General features: G+C 43.1%; 1 pseudogene; it reads left to right on the plus strand.

Annotated features, from left to right (window-relative positions):
- Nucleotides 1-7,513: 7,513 nt before the first annotated feature.
- Nucleotides 7,514-7,631, plus strand: LOC136650162 (5S ribosomal RNA; annotated as a pseudogene).
- The last annotated feature ends 764 nt before the right edge of the window (nt 7,632-8,395 follow it).

Genomic DNA, 8,395 nt, shown 5'->3' on the forward strand with positions numbered 1-8,395 from the left:
GGAAGGCCAACTCGAAAACTTTTTTTTTTCTTGCACTTTTCACTGCTTTTTTAAAAGGCATATTTTTATTTGTATTTGTACCTCACTTTTGCAGCCAAAGGGTGCCCAAGGTGGCCAACACATAAAATATTACAATAAAAACATACATCCCCAAAACAACTTTCCAGTTTGACTATTGCTTTTCATGGTGCCATGAATAACTTTACACTGTACACAAGCTGCTGATGCGTGATTCAAATTTGTCTTGAAGACATCCGCTGTGAGCCAAGCATTTCTCCCTTTGCTGATTGCAGCAAGATAATGAGCTCCATTCACTTGCAGTATTTATCTGACAAAGTTAGCAATGGGACCCCACACTTGCACGAAGCCCTCGATCTCAATTCAAATCCCTGACTCTGAAATTAGAACAAGAATATAAATTGAAAATATCAAAGCATTTTTTAAAAAAAATCATAAGTATTATGAATCAAGGAAAGTACTACAGAGATTCAAGAGTTGTATGACACTGGAAATCCCAGCGTTTCCTATTACTTCACACCACCACTAATCACGCCAGACACAGGCTTGGAATTAAACTGGGCCACTTTATTATTTAAACATGAGAAAACAGCAGGGCACTGACTAACAAAATTGCTGTGCAGGGAGCTGGTTGGGGGAAACGGCCTGGCTACCTCCCCCAAGATGTAACTGGGTGTAAAATCTGACTTCTGGCGTCGATCAGTCCTTGACTAAGTTTGCTTATCCTCATCATCCATGACGTATGATATTGAGGCAGCTTGATGGCTCGGCCCACAGGTGAATCCTGGCCAGGCTTTGCCTATTCCAGACCAGGGGTTTGCCCCAGCCTCTTTGAGCTGGTCAAACATCATGGGAGTGATACTGGCTCGCCTCTAGCCTTTGCTTACCTCAGATTGTACACTGATGCCTATGAGTTACCTGCCCAACCCTGCATGACACCTGCCAAAATGACCAAACACCTAATATAACTCCACAGCACCCAAGTTCAGTTCAGTGTAGGCGAAAAAACTTCCACAGCCGAGCCAATCTGAGTGAAAGCAAAAAATTCCTACCTGTCCCTCAAAGAGCAGCCACTAATCTTGGACTAGTGAAGGGCGGGCAGGAAGGGGACGCTGTCTGGACCCAACTGAGCTGGCCAGAAGGCACGTAACCCAACCAGCCCACTTAGTCCTGCCCCCAAGGTCCCAGCAGCCAGTGAGGTCAGGGAAAGCCTGTGCCTGTCTGCACAAGGCTGGGGCAAAATCATCAGCGTACAATCACGCACCAGGTGCTTCCCAAGATAAAGTGCAGCATTTTAAATTTGAAGTTTCCTGTTGTGTGGAAACAAAAACTGACCTATCTAACCATTTGACATATATCATTACACTAGACTGCAAGGGACACTCCATCCCTGGAAAGATTTGGGATTCCATTGCAATTCCCAGTGACAATAAATATAATGATACTACACCCTCTAAGGGTGCCCAGCTGTCAAGAATATCCCCTGGGAACTGGATTTGCTTGATATAGAGGTGCTTTCTGCCAATGGAGAGATTGAAAGCAACTAAAGCAAAGCTTAGGAATAGGGACTTAGTTAAAATGACTACATTAGGAGTTAATCTTAGATACATCATTGTTAATAGCTGCTAAACAAAGGGCATGAATGGAGAATGGATGGGAGCAGGAGGAGAACGGTTAGCTCAGTTCCTAAATGGGATGAAATTTTAAATATATCAGCTATTAAGCAGGCAGATGGTTCTCATACTAACAATACCTTACTTAGCAAAGCTTACTCATAAACATCCCTAGAAATCTCCTCTTGCGAAAGATAATAATTAAAAAAATCGCCAGGGCCATTCAATTTCAGAACATAGGTTTAGCAAAAGGGATGAATCCTTTGTCAACCATGGCGAGCATAGTAAAAAGATGCCTTTCCATTTCTGAAATGTAGGCCAGTTTTAAAGCTGTAGCATGTATTACATGTTATTGAATTAATACACGATCAACTTCTCTGAGGACTGTCTCCAGTTATGGATCTATGACCTGCGCCAGAGGACAGGCCTGTCCTTAGAAGTTCAAAAGAAGTTTGCTTCATTTAAAGATGGCTCAGCATGAAAACTGCAGCAAGGGCAAACTACTAAAGACCCACAACCACTAAGCCTAGGATTAGACCCCAAAAGGATCATACTGGCTTACCCACTCACACAGACCTTTGTTGCAAATTGATTCAGTTTCCTCCAATTCACTCACATTGCCTGCCTCATCCTGAAGTCTCCTGAGCTTACCTATTAAAGAGTAAACACACAAGAAATCAACTCCCCCTCCCCTGCATGATTCCTTCTCTCCCCTGTGCCAAGTTGGAAGCACTTATGCCTCTTCCAGTCCAACAAATGAAAAGAAATTCCTGCTCCAAACCTGGAACAACCTTATCTTTTGCTGGGAAAGACTCATGTCAGCTGCTTCAGTGGGGGGGGGGGGATATCCTCCCTAGTCAAACTGCTGTGGGGGGCCATGATGATGTTATAGGAATCATGGGAGCTTCTAGGTGGGGGGGTGTCGATTCCCCAGGTAAAGAATGTGGCCTAATTTTTCGTCTACTTAAGAATCAGCCATTATCAGTGAAACTAGAGCAAGTGACCCTGACAATGAGCCTCATGACAGAACCTCTTCCAAAACACTGAACATCCAAAATACTCTTCCATTCTGCTCTGGGTAGTTGATTCTATTGCCATGAAAATCAACACAAGATCTGTTGCTGGCTTCAGTGGACCTTATCTCATGATAATTCTGAAGCATGACGTAATGAGGGCGCTGACTAGAGTGGCCAATTTGCATCAAGGTAATACAATAACAGTGGTTCTCACACTTTTAGCACTGGAACCCACTTTTTAGAATGAGAATCTGATAGGACCCACCAAAAGTGATGACTTGACCAGAAGTGACATCATCAAGCAGGAACATTTTTAACAATCCTAGGCTGCAATCCTATCCACACTTACCCAGGAGTAAGTTCCATTGACTGTCATTGTTAAAAGCATATACATAGTAGCCTGTTCAAAATACAGAGCGGTAACACTTCCCCAAATGCAGTCACCTACCATGGCAGCATCAAGTCTAATATATTAAAAATAAAATATTGAAATCAATGGAGACCTACCTGAAATTGGCTGGCGACCCATCTAGTGGGTCCCAACCCACAGTTTGAGAAACACTGCAATATAAGAATAGATTCATACAGAGAAGTACAGTTGGGGTTCACATTACTTCATTGATTCCTTCATCCTCTTTGCACCACATGGTTTTTCCCCACCACAGTTTTCATCTCAATCCCAAACACCCCGTGCAGGTTATTTTTCAATGAAAAAGTCAACTAGCTTTTAATAGCAGTTGTTTCCTTTAAAGATGGTTCAGAATAGAAACTGCAGCAGAGGCAAACTACTAAAGACACATAAGCACTAAGCCATTGTTTCACCCCATTTTATGTGTGTGTCCCCCTTATAATTAAATATAAGCCCTGACCAGGTCAAGTTGCACAATTAAGCACCCATCAAATTAGATTCTACATTTATGATGGTTCTAGGGAGATCTCTGAGTTCCCATGTATGTATTTGAAACCACATCTAGAAATATTGCTTGCCTGCTTAGCCAGAAAGACTGGCTATGGCCTTGGTTCACAGAGTCTCCCTCGCTCTGCCCCACCTATTCCTGCTGCACTCCCTTGATATCGCAAGCCATCCCCTGATCCCTAGCTTGGCACTGCCAGGCCTGCTGTTTGTTCCTTTCTCTGACAATTGTTGTCTGCTTGCCCTAGCTTGTCTCTCTAGCCAACACTTTTGGCCTCAAGGTGGCACAACTCAGGGTCTACCAAGCCAAGAAACAACACCCCTCAGGTATGTATGATGGACCAGGAGCAGTGCAATAAAATACCTGTTTTGCTGACTGCCTGCAAAAACCAGGGGAGACTGGTGTCAAGCTGCTGGTGGCCTGCCTTTGGCTTGGTGGATCACACGACTTGCAGACCTGACTTACAGTCAACATGTACATTTTGTGGCTGAAACCCAGTGGGAGCTTTGGGGAATCAAGAAACCAAAGGTAGGGAAAGGATATAATTCCCCTCCCCAGTGTTGCTTTCCAAAGAACTAAAAACAGCAGCACATAAGGAATACATATCTTTGTTGCATGTGTTGGTAGCTCCTAGGATGACAAACCCTTTGATCACGTATCTGGATCAATCTAGACATATTCCTTCATTACTAGCAGTCAGTGACATTGCTTGAATGGTACTTATTTTATTCTCAACATTATTAGGAGGTCTTTGTTCTGCCTATTGATTCCAGGAGAGAGAGAGAGACTTTAGTTGCCCTTCAACAGCTTTAACACCTTCCAGATTTAGAGAGCCCACAGGAATTGCCCCAAAGTGCGTCAAATGGGTCAATCTCTTTTATTTAAAATCCACCATTAAGTAAAACTAATAATCACAGGTTTTCTTTTTGGCATCCCTCATTGCGGTAAAGAAACAGTTTCCTTTCTACTGGTGTGTATTTTCTGCTCTTGCTATTTTTCGGTAGCGGTTGGGGGAGGTGAATCAGTGGGGGGAAAGCATTAGTCATAATGTAGCCACTGCTTATGCTGGGAGAGTACTTTAATTTATAATTTTCTTTAAACTCTCTTCAATTGGCCAAATGATGTCTCTTTTACAGGAATCTACTAAGTGCTCAGGTTTAGTATTTGTTAATTGAGGTAAAACTCTTAAAGCCATTAGGCAATTTAAATGTAGCTCTCTTTGAGCAATATCCTTTATTGGATTCCCCCATTATCCTTTAAATATCTTGGTGAGCAAGGGGATAAAATTAGAAAGAATTTGTTTGCTTTAAATTGCCAGCCTCTGCTTGATAAAACTATTAGCTATTTAGCTAATTGGACGGCTCTTCCATTATCATTAATTGGCAGAATTAATACAATTAAAATGGTGGCTTTATCTAAATGTTTGTGTTTATTTCAACGTGTACCCATCAAGCTCCCTAACATGTTTTGAAAGCTTTCAATTCTCCAATTAGCTTTGCGGCTTTCCAGGGTTTGAGCTAAGATTAATTTACCCCAGCTACCTGGGTAAAGAGGTAAGTTTCTCCCCAAGGGCCAAGAGGCACTTTTACCTCTCATATTGGCTCTCCTACACTCAGCACAAGGGAGCAACTGAAAGCCAGGATGGTATCGTGGTTCAGGAGTTAAACTTAGACCTGGAAGAGCCAGGTTTGAATTTCTGCTCAGACATGAAGCTTCCTGGGTGACCTTGGACCACTCACTACCTCTCAGCCTCACAGGGTTGTTGTGAGGACAAAAGGAGGGGACGAACTATGGATTACATCCTGAGCACCTTAGAGGAAGGGCAGTATAAAAATGTGAAAAATAAACTGCCCCTATTCATCCCAGCACAGGGAACCATTTTTCATTTCTTTGCTAGAGAAACTACTTGGAGAATTTTTTGTTGTTCTTGAGACGTATTCCAAATAAATAAACAAGAAGCCATTTGGAAACTTTGCATCTTCCCAAACAGTCAGCTGGGATGGCTTACTCCTGCTTGCAAAGGGACAGGTTTGTACATTTATAGTAAATTGCTCCTTGGTACAAACCTTCTTGTCATGGTGCCAGATAATGACTCAAGCACATTAGCTACTGGGCTGGATTAGCCCTTGGGGTCAGGACTTTTCCAGACCATGGGATTATTTACCCAATAATGGCACAGTCATTGGATGAATTCCAGGCACACATCCTCAAGTCAGCCCTCCCGCGGTAAATAAATCTCATGTTCTTACCACTCAAACTGCAGTATTCTGTCAGAGGAAAATGCAATCCCTTCACCCATCCCCAGATGCAGTGAGTTTATCCTGTCTCCTTGTAACAAACCACTTTGGAAACCTTGTATTCATGGTTAATGTAGCTCACTGTATGTTGTGCACTCTGCTTCTCCAGTAAAAGTCCTCTGTTTCCAAATAAGTGGCTGTGCATAGGCTATACCAGTCCCAGCAAGTGCTATACCACCACAACCCCATTGCGTGAGGAAACTATGTTGCAGCTACTGCAAGAAATTGCGCAAAGAACAGAATCAAAAGACATGAGCCAAGACATGAGCCTGTGGTAATGTAATTTGTCCAGAAAATGGCGGCTGCATCTTGTCACATGCAGAGGAGGAAATCTTTCTCAGTGATAGAAAAACTTGAAATATTGTGCACTAGTACAGTATGTGGCACATGGCTCTGGTTAGACTCCCCTTGCTGCTTCTCACGAGGCATTGTTATAGTCAAAGTCCTGCAGTGACCGTTTCTTATGAATGCGCCCTCACTTGATGTATACCATGTTAGGCCCCTTTCTTTTTCATCCTTTCTCCAGACATCACCAGCTGTCACCAAGTGCACTCAATAAACATTCGCTGTGTGAAACTGATGAGGTAAAAGAACCTTGTTGTGCCTTTACCCATTTGAAAGTCATGTGTGAATCTTTCCTGAGCACAAGGCGTGATGGGAGCAGGACATAGAGCAGACGATTATGGGGGCCTGCAGAAAAGGCTCTAGATCAGTGGTTCTTGCACTTTTAACACCAGGACCCACTTTTTAGAATGAGAATCTTTCAGGGCCCACCAGAAGTGATGTCATGACCAGAAGTGACATCATCAAGCAGGAACATTTTTAACAATCCTAGGCTGTAATCCTACCCAGGAGTAAGTCCCATTGACTATCATTGTTAAAAGCATATATATAGTAGCCTGTTCAAAGTACATATCTGTAACATTTCCTCAAATGCAGTCACATACTATGGGAGCATCAAGTCTAATATATTAAAAATAAAATATTGAAATGAATGGGAACCCACCTGAAATTGCCTCGCGACCCACCTAGTGGGTCCCGACCCACAGTTTGAGAAACACTGCTCTAGATAGCTTTCCTATCTATTCTAACCCAATGGTGGAACTTAACCCATGTCCCAGAGAACTCAAACAGGTTTTAAGCATCCTAGAGATCATATTTATTTCCTCTATGATGTCTGTCAACCTTGGGTAAACATACACGCTGATAACATTCCTTGTTTGCTTTGCCTTGTCAAAAGCACTTTCTTGCAATAGTGAAGCCTTTGTAGGGTGTGCCTGTCAAAATTCCACATCCTATTTAGGGCCAAACTTACAAACCAAGGAAAGTCACTGGGGTTGATGGGCAACCCTAAAAGTGAAAAGAGGAGAGTACAATATGGTACAAGAAAACCCTGCAGTGATGCAATACCTTCTATTAGGTCAGCCTGACAGCCTACAGCAGCCTCACCTTCATCCCCTCTTATCATGCAGATAAGTGAGGAATCATTGCACATTCGATGGAGAATGCGTCATTTCTGAGAACTGAGTGCATTCCTAACCACGCCCCGTCAAAAACCCTGGATGTTCCTGCCCTCAATCGCCTACACAAGTCCACGCAAGATTCCTAACACTTGCAACAGCTGGGAAGTGATTCGTTCAATAGATGGTGAAATCAGTTATGCATTGTTACCCTGCACATGCCTGATCTCGTCTGATCTCGGAAGCTAAGCAGGGCCAGGCCTGGTTAGTACTTGGATGGGAGACCGCCTGGGAATACTGGGTGCCGTAGGCTTATACCATAGCCTTTCGAGACTGAAGGTTGCCAACCATCACAACCACAGGATGAGCCAGTTCAGCCTTTCAGCCTGGGTGCATGATCCAGCCTGCCTCCAGTCTGCATGGAGATCTCACTTGGGGTACTGCTTGTTCTGGTCTGGGCCTCAATCATGTGGGATATTGGTGGTATTTTCAATGTCATCGCCAGCAACAGTTCTGCTGATGTCATTGGCAGGTCTTTATTTATCCCAAAACAGCATCGTGTGCCATTCTGGTTGGGGGCCACTAACAACAGAGGAAACAGGAGTGAGGCAGCTTGGAGAATCACCTCATCACCCTCAGGTTGAATACTGAGTTGTAAGAGAAAAGAAGGAGACCAACAAGACTCTTTTTAGCCTTAGGAGTTGGGCACTGGAGAGAATCTAAAAGCATTCTTCCTTTTCCATCTGACTGGAAAATCTGGAGCCTGTGGAAACTGATATGGTGAAAAGATGTCTTTTCATCAGTCACAATCAGACTTTGGAACTTCCTGCCACTGGAAGTCCACGTGTCGCTTTCACTGATTACCTTCTGGCCTGCAGAAAACACCTTTGATTTGTCTGCATTGGATTTTTGTCCTCTGTTCTTTAGTTTTGTATATTTCAGCTCTATGCTTTATCACTGTTTTCCCTTTTGATGTTTTTACTGATCATATTGTTTTCAACCTGATGTTGTTAGCTGCTTCAAATCTCGTGCATGAAATAATGAGGTATCAATATTTGAAATAAATCCATAAATACC

This window comes from Tiliqua scincoides, chromosome 4 (genome assembly GCF_035046505.1).
Source record: "Tiliqua scincoides isolate rTilSci1 chromosome 4, rTilSci1.hap2, whole genome shotgun sequence".
NCBI lineage: Eukaryota > Metazoa > Chordata > Lepidosauria > Squamata > Scincidae > Tiliqua > Tiliqua scincoides.